General features: G+C 43.1%; 1 non-coding gene across 1 annotated transcript; it reads left to right on the top strand.

Moving 5' to 3' along the window:
* The first annotated feature begins 10,600 nt into the window (after nucleotides 1-10,600).
* Nucleotides 10,601-10,791, top strand: LOC143665074 (U2 spliceosomal RNA). Its single transcript, XR_013166748.1, has one exon. It is a non-coding gene; the product is annotated as a U2 spliceosomal RNA (small nuclear RNA).
* The last annotated feature ends 5,105 nt before the right edge of the window (nucleotides 10,792-15,896 follow it).

The following is a 15,896-nucleotide window of genomic DNA, read 5'->3' as shown; positions in this document are numbered from 1 at the left end:
TGTGTCAGGTGGGCCCATTTGGGTTAGATCTGGTCTTGGTTATCAAGATAACTTTGGACTTGGGGTGGGTGCTTCTGGTTGACCCAAGGGCCTTCATTAAAAACATTAGGGCTGTCTTTAGTAATTACAAGACTCTAAATTAAAAAAAAACCTGGATAAATGGGTGTGAGTGAAGGTTAGTCACAAGGCAGAAAATAAGGGCTATACAATCATTACCAGAGACCAAGGCAGCTGGATCACTTTTCCCTCTGTCTACTTTAATATACCAGAAAGTAAAAAGGAATATCTATATTCCACTATTACTGAATATCTATTCAGTAATTTAATTCCCTATTACTGAAATTTATTCAGTAACCGTAATTGTTCGTTAAATCTTAACTTCTTTGTAACATGACAGCGGAATATCTATTTCTCCTCTCTTTAAATATGAGTTGACTTCGTGACTTGCTTTGGCCAACAGAATGTAGTAGAAGTGAGGTTGTGCAAGATCTAAGCCAGTGCCTCAAGAGACCTTGCAGCTTCCTCTTGCCTAGATGTCATGCAAATCAGCCCAGAATGCAGTTAATTAGAAAGTACTGGCAAAGTCCCTTGAGGGAACGGGAAGAAAATGGAACTTTAAGTTTTATCACTGAGAAAACCCCTGATCATAAGTCAAGCCTTTGATCTTAAGGGCTTGTGTTTTTTTTTCTTTATTGTGTACTTTATTTTTTTGGCATTCCAAACAAAACATACTGAGGCTTGCTTTTGTGAAGCTTATTTCTGTAGCAGAGAAGCTAAGCCTACATATAATTATGCCTAAGAGTTATTTCCAGAAAATCTCTTTTGTTGCTCAGATGTGGCATCTCTCTCTAAGCCCAACTCTGCAAATAAAATCATTACCCTCCCACCTACATGGGACTGACATCCAGGGATGAAAGTCTCTCTGGCAACATGAGGCACGACTCCTGGAAATGAGCCTGTCCCTGGCACTGTGGGGTGGGCAATGCCTTTCTGACAAAACGGAGAAAAGAAATGTTACAAAATAAGGTGTCCATCTCTAAGAGCATTCAGATAGAGTCAAGAGGCTATTCTGAAGGCTATGATTTCAGCTAGATATGGGTAATTACTGGGGTTGTCCAAATGCCAACCAAAATCATTCCTGTTAACCCTAAAGAACACATTGGGCTCTATCTGAGATTCTACAGACATGTCACATACTAAAATTACTTTCCAGAAACCTACAACTTCCAAATGGATTCCTAGGCTAGACAAGTCCTGAAACCCAGAGGGCCCAGCTTCTCCAGAACATCAACTAATTCCATCCCCCTGTCCCATATTATTGACACCTTTAACAACATGAAAAAGTTAGAATGGGCAGAGCCCAAATACCCCGAAAGAGTGGGAGAAAGACAAAAGGAGAAGGTAGAATTAGAACTGAGAAGATAGGATTTAACAAATGAGTATCACTGGTGAATCGTTATACTGTATTTCTTTTAGTCTCCCATGTCTTAGAGCAGCTAGAAGGAAAAATCTAAAATCCAAACCAAATTCTGAAATGTTCTATAACTACTTGTTATAATGTACTCTGAAATTTATTGCTTTTATATATGTATTTCATATATATATATATATGATTCATAATAAATATTGTTAAAAAGAAAAAAAAGCCAGACTATCCTGTTGGAGAATAAGAGAACATGTGGCCCAAAGCTGGTCAGCTCAGGCAAGGACCCAGAGATGTGAGAGCGCCCAATCAAAATCAGCAAAGCTGCTTCTCAACCTGAACCCAGCCGAGACTTGCTGGACCTGGCCAGATGAGCAGAAACTGCCCACAGATAACCCAATGCTGTGAGGATAATAATGATTGTTGTTTTAAGCTGCTACCTTTCGGGGTAGCTTTTACATAGCAACAGATAAATACACTGCTCTAAAATGGCGGTCTCTTTTCCTGAGAATATGATTAAACATATTTGTTCATTTTGCAAATACTTACCAACTTCCTGCTATATGCCAAGCCATGTTCTCAGCACTGGAATACAGCAGGTGTGGTCATTTGAAACTGGATGTGCCTCAGAAAAAAATGTGTTCTTAAATTGGCTAGTTCTGTTCCTGTGGGTGTGAACCCATTGCACGTAGGACCTTCTGACAAGGTTACTTCAGTTAAGGTGTGACCCACCCCAATCAGGGTGGGTCTTAATCCTATTACTGGGTTCCTTTGTAAGAGAATGAAATTCAGACAAGGAGAAAGAAAGCTGATGAAGCAAGAAGCTGAAATCAGTGAAACTAGAAGAGAAGGGTGAGACCAGTAGACACCACCATGTGTGTGACAGGTGACCAGGAGCCAAGATAGCCAGCAACCCATCCAAACTTCAGGAAGAAAGCATCGTCTTGATGGTGTCGTCAATTGGACATTTTCCCAGCCTCAGAGCTCTGAGTGAATAGATCCCCATTGTTTAACCTGCCCCATGTCATGGTATTGGCTTTGAGTTGCCTAGGAACATAAACAGGAGGCAAGTTAAGCTCAACTTCTTGGAATGAAGAGTTCCAAAAAAAATGATATTCATATATTAAAACCATCACAGTAATTAACAGATATTTTTGGGAAGATATATTGAGGCTTTAAAATATCCTGCTTCTCAAAATTTTGCCCACTGATTTTAGCATCTACCAGTGAATTTTGCCTACAGCACGAGGTTCCTTTGTTCCTTCTACATTTACTGTTAGGAATTCTGCTCTAAGGATGATTGCCGGTTATTTATTATTTATTTATATCAGCATAAATGCATAGTAATTGTTTTATTCTTTGGATTAGAATCCAATACTATTGTTATTTGTTTCTCTGTTCAAGCTTTGGGCATTGAGAGCTTTTTTGGGTTGGCTCCTATTTCTGTTTCACAGGCTCCCTATTTTTTTTTTTTTTTTAAGCACATCCTCACTTCCTAAGGCTACAAAATACTCCAGGCTCATCTTGTATTTTTCCTGGTCCAAGGAGTGCAAGTTCCTTTTTGGAAGCATGATATTAAGAAACCAAGATCTAGGTTCAGGTATGTCATTATAGGGTTTAGGGCAGAAGAAAGATATGCTGCTAGAAATGCAATATACCAGAGATGGGTTGGCATTTATAAAGGGAATTCATTAAGTTACAAGTTTGCAGTTGTAAGGCCATAAAAATATCCAAACTAAGGCATCCAGGGAAAGATACCTTGATTCAAGAAAGGCCAATCTGGGAAGGTACGTGGCTGGTGTCTGCTGGATTCTTTGGCTTCTGGTTTCAAAACAACTTCCTGGGGGGCATTTTCTTTCTGTGTCCCCAAAGGTCTCTGTGTTGGCTCTGAAGTTTTTTCCTCTTAAGGGACCTCAGTAAGTGACCCACCTTGAGTGGGTGGAGACACATCTCAATGGAAACCACCTAATCAAAAGGTCCACCCACAATTGGATGAGTCACATCTCCATGGAAACAACTTAGTCGAAAAGATCCCACCAGCAATATTGAATGAGGATTAAAGAACATGGTTTAACTGGGGTACACAACAATTTTAAAGTGGCCCATGCTCTGACTTGTTGTGTTTAAAGGATCAAACTTATTATTGGGTTGGAAATAGCTCTATGGAGGTGATGGCTGAGATCATCCATGTTTCTTGAAATTAATCTAAAAAAGCTGTTCAATGAAGTAATCCAGTCAATCACTATTCAATGCCTTGGGGTGCCTTTTATTGAACCCACACACCAACCCCTGCTATTCTTACTCATCAAACTTTTATTGAGCCCCACTGGGTTCCAGGCCCTGTGCTAGGGGCTGAAGATGCAAATATGAGTGGGATGTTTCCTTCTCCCTCAGGCACTTACATTATGGTACAAAGAGTACCATATGGTGGGTGCAGTGGGCACTGGAGTCAATATTTGTAAAAGGTTAAGTGTCAGTACTGAAGATGGCATAAGTTTTTATTTTAAGAGACTCAAAGAAAGCAGAAGAACCCTAGGTTAAAGCATAGTTTTGGGGTCAGATGTGTAGGGTTGGAGTCCTGGCTGGACCATGCATTAGCTGCTGACAGTACCTGTGAGCAGCGGTTTCCTTATCTGGTGGGAGACATTTCCACTGTGGTACAGACCATGCTGCCCCCACCGTGCAGTTTCGTTTTCATCCTAGGCACAAGGTAAACTGCATTTCCTAGTTCTTCTGAAGCCACAACAAGGCATGTGTCAGACGTGGGTCAATGGCATGTGGGGACATGGTAGGGATACCCCTCCTGGGTCTGGTCCCTAAAACATCCATGTGATCTTCCACACTCTCTCCCCACTATGCAAACAACCCCCAAGAGGAGGGAGCTGTGCTGTGAATGGAGCGTGGAAGCCCTGCGCTCCCGGCATGAAGGCGAGCCACCCAGGAGAGCAGCCCACACCAGGGCCTCTTCAGCAGCCTCACCAGAGCCAGGGGCAGGGGCTCCCTGAGATTCTGGGGCTGCTTGCTTCAGCAGTTGGCTTGCACCTACCCTGCAGGGTGGTGGGGATACTGAGGCGGAAGTGCACGGCACAGGATCACCCCGCAGCAAGTCATAGCTGTGACTGGGGTTATCACTGCCAAGAGACACAGAAGGAAACCCACTCTCCGGGAGGCCTTGGGGGATTTACTAGTGGGTGACAGTGATGGGATTGCTCAAGGTTGAGGAGGAGTCAAGAGTTTTCAGCAGAGAAACAAAGAAGCGAAAAGCAAAGAAAGAAAGAAGAAGTGAAAGAGCATATTTTTAAAAAAAAGCAAGGAAAAAACTGACATGGGACAGAGGTAAGCAAGAGTTGTCCAAATAGTGGAGGAGCAGCTGCCCTAGAAGCCCCGCTATGCCCAGAACAGGGGGCCCGAGCCACCCCGCCTGCTGGACCTGCTGCCCTGCCTTGCCCTGACTCCTTCTCTCCTCCACTTCACATCCAGCTAGAGTGCCAGGAGGATTGGCTTTTCCATTTGTTCTCACCTGATGGGAAGATCCTGCTTGGACACTTGTTTTCACAACTTGAAATATGTTTCCTTTATCACCTCCTGGGAACAGGAGCAGTGTTAATGGACTGTAGGAGACAGAAAGGGAGCAGAAAGCGCCACAAAGAGAGACCAACCAGACAAAAGACAGAGGACATCTTTATCTCTGGGTTGTGAGAGGACAAAGGACAAAAGTGCAGAAGAGGGCTGCAAATGCTGAGAAGAATCTTGTATTCAATGCCCCATCTAAGCAGCACAGTCATTTCCCTAGGGTTGGGGATTCACACGTAGCCATGCAATCATTTTTTCTCTGTGCAAAGCTAGCCAGACTGCCTGGGAACTGAAGGCAGCCTTAGCCTTCTTTGCACCACCATCAAACTGGCACTCTCTATCCAATTCTTTGCTAATCTTACTAAAATTCTCGTAAGCAAAAACTAATTGTTATGGAACCCCTGTAAATGTTGAGCTTTTGAGATGGCTCTGTTACAGCTTTTGCTTCAAGCCAATGAAATGAAAAGAAACCATCTATACAAATGGAAAACTGACACCAGGTTGACCAGACAAATCAACCTTATTTATTATAGAAATATTATTTGACAAAAAACAAATCACTCGTTGGAAAAAATATACAGCAGTCGGGGGTTCCAGGCAAAAGACCTCCCAATGCCCAAAAAGCAGCAAGTATCTAAAACAAGGAAAACCAGATCCGGAGAAACAAAATTTGGATGCAGGTGAAATTTACGAAACCTTTACAATGACACATCTAGTTTCTGCGCCAAAAGTTTCTCTGTCTTCCCCTACCACCTCCTTGTCTTGACACTGTTTCCCAGATTTACTGCAGTAAGCATTTGGGAGAGAGGCTTGTTCCACTGAAAGACTCTCAGAGACCAAGCCCCAACTATAATGCAAGCTTCTAACAATGCTTATGTACATAAAGTAGAGCGCATTAGCCCATTGTGCCCTTTTCCTGGAAAGGAAATCACATCTATTGATGTGGAACTGTAAATCAAAACCTTCCTGTCAATGGACTTCTCACAGACATGACAAAACAAAACCCAGGCTGGCTTGGCTGGGCTGGTAGTGGCGCACACAAAGAAACCCATTCATACCCTTGGGCTTTCACGAGAATCTTATAATCCACCCGTAGTCAGCAAGACCATCCTACCTGATTGGGAAGGCTCATTTTTAAAGGTACAGTTCACAACTGCTGCTAAAATTGTGGTTTTTTTTTTTTTTAAAACAGTCACTTGGAGATTAGAAACAAGCAAAGAGCAGACGTGTCTGTTTGGCGGTTTTCTCTCTTTCAGGCAGGCAGTCTGTGTCACGTACTGATTGGCTATGAAATTTAATAAGAAACATTCTCCTACAGTACTGGCTTTTACCCACTGTACTGGGTATTCTTCTGAAGAAAATTTCCTGAAATGTTCACCAACACCACCAATATTTAAATGGACAAACCTTTCCCTCCCTTAGCTGCTTAAAGTCTTGGGAAGGGGGGATTCTCTTCCTTCCCTCTAACTTGTTTCCTTCTTCCCACCCAGGTCCCTCCCTCCCTTTCCTTCCTTCCTCCTTTTCTTCACCCTCCTACCTGCCTTTGTTTTATCATACTTTTTATTAAAGAAAGGAGAGGGGAGCGATAGTCACAGGTATTGAGTACCTGCTTTGGGTTAGACACGGTGACGTGACGGGAGTTTTACATGACTGTCTTCTCCATATGAATAATAATATGAAATAATAATATGAAAAACCTGTAATACCGCAGATGGACCAGAGATTTAGCATTTAAATAATGAAGGCAATTTATTATGCGGTGGGCTTTAAGATACAGAATCCTCGGAGGGATGCAACATGCCCGACAGTACCTAAGCCGCTGCCCCGCCTGTGAGATCTGCGGAGCTGCCACCTTCTGCGTCTTGTTATGTGCAAATTTACACACACCGATGTACACACGGACACGCAAACGCGCGTTCTCTTTTCATCTTGTGACTTTGCATGCAAGGTTTCTCTAGTTACGTGTTCTCTTTCTCTCTTTCTTTAGAGTCCTTGATCCGTGTCTGTGAAGAAGGTACACTTAATGCTGCCTGGAGAGAAGAAGCTTCTCTGTCCCATGTGTCCTCTGTGTCTGCCACCCTCTGTCCCTTCCCCGACCTCACCCACCGATAATTCCGGGCTTCGGGTCTACAAACCTTTGTGTGTCACCTAATGTGGGGAAGGAGCGGAGGGAAAATTGTCCAAGGAAAAGAGGGGAAAAGCCTGAAATTGCTCAGTGTTTTTCCAAAGGAATATCTAAGTCCTTCAGACTCAACATCTATGGATTGCGACAATTACACGCATGGAAACAGGTTGAATTCACAAAAGAGGTAAAGGGAAAATAGTGGACTCTTGAGAGATGGATCGACAATGTCCCTTACATGCAGCCAGTCTCACCTTGACACCCCTACCCTCACTTGTCCATCGCCCACCCTGTCCCCTGGATAGCTTCAGGGGCAACCTGTGTCCTTCCAGTAGATGGGATCGGATGTCAGCTTCACAGACTTGCTATTCCAAAGGGGAAGAATGCTTTTCCAGAGCTTTCTTTCACTGTTTGTTCTCCATATATTTTTCTCTACCATACAGTTCCTTGAATGCATCATTATATACCTTCACCCAAGGACAACTGAGAAGATCTGAACCTTCAAATGCTCTTTTGATCAAACAAACTCTTGTTTGTTCAATTTCAAAAATTGAAAAAGGTTTCTCTTTTGACCAAAATGGCTTCCAAAATGCATTTGGGAAAGTCGGTTTTCTCGGGGATGCTTCACACCCTTGCATTCAACCACCTTTCTCTCCTGACAATAAGAACATTTCATGCTTGTTGAGCTAATTGTTGCCTGAATCATCACAAAAATGAGATGGGAGGCAACTGAGGCACAGAAGGGTTAAGCAACTTCTTAAGGCCACACAGCTATAAAACAGAGGCGCTGGGGCATGGGGCTATGTCTGTTTGATTCTAAATCCATGGCTTTTCCTCACCCAATCTTTTCACATGTGCTCAGGGGGCTCTGACAGGCTGCTCTGTGAAGAAACCTCAGCATCCACCTGCCCCGTAACCTTGAGTTTGCCCTCCCTGGCCTCCTGCACCATGCTTGCTAGAGTCTCAGGAACAGGTGACGGCATGATGGTGACAATAACAGTTCCAGCTTATATGGAACCTACCACCCGCCACACACTATTCGGAGGGCTTTCACACCTATTAACACACTCTACAGATGAGAAAACAGGCACAGAGTCACATCACCAGGAAAGAGGTGTTTCTCCCAAATAAAAGAGATTGTCCTTGATCAAGGAAGTAACTTCCATATAGCCAACTTTCTCAGAGCCTTTTTCATATGGTCAGGTTTGCCAGGTAGCTCTAAAAGGAAGAATAGAACATTTTCAATTTCCTAAATTTGTTTGACCACAGGACCTTTGCATGAATAAAAAGAAGTACAGTGCTGTTGTTCTGCCAGACACCCTCTGGGAGATGCTGATTTTTAACACAATTTTTATGAATCAGTTTATCAGGCATTTTCCCTTTTTCTAGAAAGAAGCAGCAAAGCTGGGGGCATGGCTTGGCAAGGGATGCCCGAAAGCTGGTTAGCTGGCTGAGAGGGGAGGTGAACCCATGCAACCTCAGGTCCCTAATCCACCAGATGGGTCTGGTATGTCTCCCTTGCAGTGTTGCCAGGGTCAGAGATGACAGTTGCACTTGGGACATATTACCCTGCTAATCTCTTATGATTAACAGCATGACTTTAGGTGTCTTCAAATCTAGCATAACCTGTCTGTTCCTCTATAAAATAGTAACAGGATTTTTCTCCATAAGACTGTTGAGATGATATAAATACATAGCCAGTGCCTAACACTTCACAACCTCTCCATGTATCTCACTGTTTCCCTGCCGCAAGGCCAGCCCTGCCCCGAGCCAGGGCCCACCCCCCAGTCCACCCCTCACCAGACATGCATTGGTCCTGCAGAAGATGCAGATTCCCTGGCAGGAAAACCTCACACTTCACCCTTCTTTGAACTTCGACTTGAACTTACTCCTTTCTCCTGGGCTCACTAAGCTCATTCGCCAATCCTCACACAGTTCCATGTGGGGCCGCTGGTTTAATCTCTTTTTAGGGTGTAGCTTTCAAAGAACTCTGTGACAGTAGCTCTTTCCGGACACCACTCAATCCCACAGCGCTGGCGGAGGGGAAGCCGAGCACACCCGCTGCACAGCCTGCCCGGCGGGACCTCTCAGCTGGGCCTGATGACATCTGATGTGACACTGGGTATCCCTGTGTGCACATGGTCTCCGAACCCCTCTATTTGGTACTGACTACCTGTCAGCACTCAAGAGAATCAAATAGCTCCACGGTGAAGAGAGGTCACTTTATTTTATTTTTTTGCCAAAACCCAGATTATGGATTAAGGACAACATCGCAGATGAGGCGAAGCCTGCTTTTGCGTGTGTAAACTCAAGCCGGGTGTGGCACAGGGGTCCAGCCCCTAAGGAAGAGCCAGGGAAGCTGGACCCTTTGGTGGCTTCTTCACGACACTGTTTCTATGCAATGTCACGCCGGTTATTACATAAGCGCCTCAGCAGCTTTCACCTCGACACTTTCAATAGAAGAAGTTAATTTGTAGGTTTTATAGACATACCTACATTCCTCAATGAGTGGTGAATTTGATCTCAGGTTTTGCTGTCCAGGGGAGACTGCCTGCCAGTACCAACCATTTTCATTTGTTGCAGGATCTGGAATAAAATCCATGTGCAAAATCCATGTAAAATGTTTTACACGTTACCCTGCACACAGGGAGGGCGAGAAATGGTGGCAAAGATGACAACACAGGTATCGCAGGTAGTCTTGTGAAAAGCAGTTGTTCTTCATGTCTGATTTCTGAATTAAAAGGAAATCCTGAAAACACTGTAATGGCATCTTTGGCATGCCCCTTTTATCCAGCAGCAGAAACGGACTTAGCAAGGCCGGGGGTAGCAGGAAGCACCTTATTCCGAGCCATTTCCATGTGAGGTTTTGCTGTCTTTTGGAGGGTGTTGCTGAGGGCGGGTGGGAGGCAGTCCTTGCTGGCTTTGACACGTAGACATTTTATGTGCAACTGGCGCCCTCTAGTGACAGGGAAACCGTCCTCAGTCATGCATCGTCTTGGTAAAGCTCAAGAATCCATTCTGCTTAATTTATATGACCCCAAATTTACCAGGAAGGAAGAGAGAAGGGAACAGGTGGGGTTGGGGGTGGGTAAGAAGATGTTCTGGAGCCCTTTGCAATTTAGAAGGCAAATCCCAGCAAGATAAGGGTTCTTAAATACCTCTGAGGTTTCACTTCCTTTCACAGCTGAGGAAGGACGCTTTTTCTGTCTGATGTTTCTAGGAACCTGCCTTTGGTGGGAGCTGCAAGTTCAAGGCTGCTTCAGGCAATTCAGATATACTCCAAAAATCACACAGTTCCTCTGGGCTCTGGGAGGCCAAAGGGTAAGGAGACAGTTCCGGGATGGTGTCACAACCCACCCCCCAGAGTATGGGCCACTGCGTACTGCGACCACTGCAGACCAACCGAGACACCGAGATACCCGCCCAAGCAGTTCACATAGGTACTTGCAGCTCAGTCTTTCTTCCTTCAAAACTGCTCTTCTATTGCTTCTGGGCCTTTCGGCTAAGATCAAGTGGAGTATCTGTTCTTATCCGTTTACTATCTGATATGTCCTCTATTCAAGGACAATATACTAAATGGATTTTTGGAGTTGGGAGACGGAATAGGAGCTTGCTCCATCCACTCCACGCATCGACCTGGTATTGCAGTACTTCCAGGAACGGTGCGCTCCCCTGGGGGGAATAAACAAACAAACAAACAAAAAACTGCTCTTCTGCTTGCAGTAGCATGTCTGTTAATGGAACCCATTTAGTCTCCAGGACAGAGAGCTGTGTCATCCTCAATTCCTCCTCTCTGAGCTGGCAGCAGCACCAGGCTGTGCGGCTTCATCCGGCTGTCCTGAAAACCACTGCCTCGAACCTGAACTTGATCATTTCCCACTGGGACTGTTTTCATATCTTCCAAGTTGGAATCCCTCTCCCTTGCGAATTTATTTTTTACATGGCTACTAGCTATTTTTCTTAAAGAAAAACAAAGCAAAACATTTTTTAAATTGTCTTCCTGACCTTAAGAAAAAGTACAATTATAACATGAAATGACCCCAGCCCACTTCTTCAGATTCTTCTCCCATTTCTCCAACCACAGAACGCACTGCCCTTTGCTAAACACACACACCCCCTTATCTTCCTGCATTCACACAGACTTGGTACTCGATGTGGGACGTTGGAGGCCTCTGGTCACTTTCAGTTGTCCTCTCCTCTAGCAAGCATCCTGCAGTGTCCTACAGGCTGTCACCTGGTCCCATACCATTTACTTCCTCAGCAGAGCTTGTCACAGGAGTCTTGCTATTATTGCTTATGCATTTGTCTCTACTTTGCTCCCCTCCAGAGCAAACCTCCAGGTTTTTTCTTCTCCTATGCCCCAGAGTTGAGCACATGCCTGGCAGATGGTAGCCTACACACAATATGCATATGCCTGCATATATGTGCTCATGTATGTGTGCTTATATATGTGCTAGTGTATTCACGTGTGATATAAATCTCACCCACCAGAATGCATTTTGGAGGCATGGTGGAAAGAGCATTTGGCATCTGACAGGAGAGAGTTTGAGTTTTTCATGAGCACCTTTTACTAGTTGTATGCTCTTAAGCAAGTAATTAACCTTTCTGAGCCTCAGTGTTTTCACTTGCAAAATGGAGATAATAGCAGCCTCCAAGCAAAGTGAAGATTTAATAAGATGATGTAGTTAATTGCCTAGTAGTGCCTGGCACATAGTAGGTGGTCTTTAGATGTAGTTTTATACATCTAGCTGTTCATCTGATACATGAGATATATATATATATATATATATATATATATATATGTATAAGATAAGGCAGACTTGATCTTCCTGAAGCAACAGTGGAAACTCAGAAAATCCAGTTAATTCTCTCTGATCACATGCTGAATGTAACTATAATTTCCACCATGATTCTGGGCACATTTCCACTTGCATTTGGAATAGATTGATTTTTTTTTAAAACTAATGGAAGCTCATTTCAGGGGAAATTATGACTTGATGGAAATGTTTGTCTACTATCCCTTAGTTTCATACCAAGAAGCCAGGGAAAAATGTGTTTTATGACTAGGCCACGTAATTATTTCCCCACCCTTACAGCCCTCACCTCCAACATAGCTACAGGGGCCAAGTTAGCTGAAAAAACAATAAAAATGTATAAGCAGGCCACCACTTCGTCATCTTCTCTCAAACTCCTGTTGGCAACAGATATTTCATATGCCCAAAATGAGTTGTTCTGAGAGAGACAGATGGATTCCAGCTTCCCCCAATTTGCTGTCTTCCTTTCATGCATCAGACTCACAAAGCAACCCCAGAGTGACTATCACTGTCTTGAGGCTGAAGCAAGGCACAGGGGATCCAGTAAGACATTAGTTGACAAGTTCCTGCTGACAAAAATACTTGCCTACACCCTTTTAGAGCATTTAACACAGGCAAAGGAAACAGAGGGAAAAGACCCAGCTTGTCAACAAGCCACTAAGCAAATCTAAAAATATGGTACTAAGTTTTGCTCCTTGTGAGTGTTCTTTCCATAGCAAGTCCTGTTAATTGGTGCTTTAGCTTCAAAATTATTTCAGTTTTTAACATTATAGAAGAGACATAAGAATTCAAATAGCCAGGTGTGTTTGATAACACTTGAACTTTTTTCTACCAATTGTTTTAGTGTTAAATGAAGTGTGAAAAGGGGACAGGTTAGAGGAAGAGTTTTAGGCTATTGGGTTAGGTCCTAATTTTTCATGAAGTGGTAGGATTTATCCTGCATATACCAACTCTGCAAAGGCAAAAAGAAACTCATCTTTACATCATTGGGGACAGCATGGATGAAGCAGCTCCATGACAAAATGGAAACTAAAAGGGGAAAAACAGAGTGACAGACAACCGAATTGAACTCTCATCTCAATATCTACAATGCACATTAGTTAGCATTGGACCAGATCTGGAATTCAGTTGGTACAAACCCACACCTCGAGGCCACAGCACATCCAACCACTGTAGAACTCGCCTGATTTTAAAGGTCTCTGGGGAATAGACACAGATTTGTACAGGGGTTCCATTCTAACAAGTCACAAACTGGGGGCCCAAAGGCTAGAACCCAACTCTGTCATATCACTTTAGGTTGGGCTTTTGAGCATTGGGCAATTTAATACAAAAACCCAGACATCTGGATTCTCTTCAAAAAATTCAGATAACTGGCCAACCAAACCCATCCCACTTGGCAACAATGAGCATCTGTCCTCGTTAGATGGGTTATATCTTCTCCCGTGTAGCTGTCTCCAACCTTTCCAAGTCACTTGTTTCTCGTGCTTATCTGGCCCCTGCACACAATTGACTTGGCCCCATGATAGTGTAAAAAGTGTTCTTATGTATACAGTGGTAATTAGTTTCTAAAGATAATGAGGAAGGCAAATATGATTCAGTCTGTTCTGTTACAACCCAGTTTTCTATAACAACTTATACAAAATTGGTAAATGGGTGAATAGTGCGCCTAAACCTAGTTTTCTAAGATGGGACCCTGCTTTGTCTTGGAAGAGCTCATTGCCCAGTTCTCCCCACTGATTTTGCACTTTGTTCTTTTTCAACCCAGCATCCTCAATCCTTTATTATTGCTCTCCATTTCTATCAAGTTACAGTTATCTTTTTTCATTAGAACAAAGTTTTTTATTGTATTTATTTAAGAACACAATGTGTTTTTAAAGTTGTGCTAATATTTTCAATTGAGGTTGTTACTGGCTTCAAAGGTGTGTAGGTTTTAAAGGTTCTGCCCTAGCACTATCTTTTCCCCTAAGTTCTATCTAACATGTCTATATGTCTAGTGTGCGGTTTTTCCGAAAGCAAGATGCAGAGTTGGAGTTCATTTTATGATGCTTAACTGCATTGAAGCTTTTAGGCTTCACCTTCCCTGTGCACCTCACATCTGGAAACAGCTGCTAAGGAAGCCTGGGATCTACCTCGGTTGGCTCTGGTGGGAGATTCAAATATCCAAGCCCCTAACTTCAAATGACATTTCAAATACAAAGTTCTTTGAAGAAACCTTTTGAATTTCAAATCACTTGTTTTACAATATAATGTCAGAACATGTGGAATTGTAAAGGAACTGCTTGTATGCCACCACATCATAACACCACTGCCTGCGCATCTGCACACCTCTGAGGCTGTTACCTGTTAGGTGGGGGGAGTGCTGTGGTGGGGAGGGCAAACTTCACTGGACCCCGTTCCCTAGCCATAGTAAAAGGCCAGGCCGGTCTCCTTTCTTTGCTCTCTTATGCCATTTCAGACCAGCTTGAAGCTTGCCCTGCTGTTCCCAGAATCAATTAGGTAGGTCATGAATCTTCTTATGTTCTTGATATACGTGTGGCATCCTGTCTCAACACCCCAAACAAACATGGTTAAAACTACCCATGAGAAGTTCCATAAGAAGGCCCCATACTGGGAATTGACTCATGGTAAGTCCAACAGTTAATTCTCCAGCATAGGAACCGGTAGTTGGCTTGCATTTAAGGGCTACATTTCATGAAAAATCCCTATTTTTAAACATCAGAAGTACATGCTGTGTGAACAGATACGCTCACGGAACTGAGTGCATTTATTGTTTCATTAATTTTTCAGAACAGCCTTGTACCATCATTATTACTACCTTTATTTTACTGATGAAGAAACTGAGGCTCAGCTCAAACAGATGACATTTTTGCTTAAAATGTCTCTACGACATAGTGTGAGCACAAGTTTCAAATCCAGGGCTTCTAACCTCGAGCTCTCCTATCCATCATTAATTCCCATTCAGAAGTTTAACAATGCTGCTGCAGTCTTCCTTTAGCTCAATTTAAACCCCTGTCTTCATCACTATGTAAATAAATGAACAGTCCTTTAATCCAGACTTGAATTTGGTCTTTTTAAAAAGGCTTTTTGTTTAAAACAAAACAAAATATTCATTAAACAATCATTCTGCATGGTTCAGAAAGAATACGGCCTATAGGGTCAGACTTTGAGTTCCTTTGTTCAAAAATGTTTTATTAGTTTACTATTTGTGCCAGGTACTAGGTTGCAGTGGTGCATATGACAATGCTGGCACTCAACAGGCTTGTATTTTACTGGTAGAACCTTTTCTTTAATGTGTGAAAAAAAATGTCATCACCTGTTTTGAAGGGATAAAATTAAGAATTTGGAACTATGCATGTGGTAAACCGCCCCCCCCCCCCGAGACGATTCTGCTGTTAGTAGCCATTATCGAATAATAAATAAACATTATTAAATTATTAGTGTGAATTACACAGAGGCATAAAAGGTATGTGGATTTTAGTACATGCAGTTACCATGTATGGCTATGAAAACTGAACCTGTATTTTGAAGAGCGGCTGCTTCAGAGGGCAAGTTCCCACCACAGCAATCATCCAAGCACTTGTGGACCCCGGCACTCCCCCCACCTAACAGGTGACAGCCTCAGAGGTGTGCAGATGCGCAGGCAGTGGTGTCATGATGTGGCGGCATACAAGCAGTTCCTTTACAATTCCACATGTTCTGACATTATATTGTAAAACAAGTGATTTGAAATTCAAAAGGTTTCTTCAAAGAACTTTGTATTTGAAATGTCATATCAAATCTTTAATCCTTTAGTTTCTCCATCTGTGTGCTGGAAACCCAGCGGCTACCATATAAGTAAGAGGTGTATTTCATTTCTAGCAAGAGCAAGCAAGGTTTTTAGCACCAGCCTTCCTACTGAGAACAGAGAAGCTGGACAAACTATGATATGAAAACCCATCAGAAAGCTACCACGGAGATGAGCGTG

This window comes from Tamandua tetradactyla, chromosome 20 (assembly GCF_023851605.1).
Source record: "Tamandua tetradactyla isolate mTamTet1 chromosome 20, mTamTet1.pri, whole genome shotgun sequence".
Classification (NCBI taxonomy): domain Eukaryota; kingdom Metazoa; phylum Chordata; class Mammalia; order Pilosa; family Myrmecophagidae; genus Tamandua; species Tamandua tetradactyla.
This window is presented reverse-complemented; position numbering and strand designations above follow the sequence as displayed.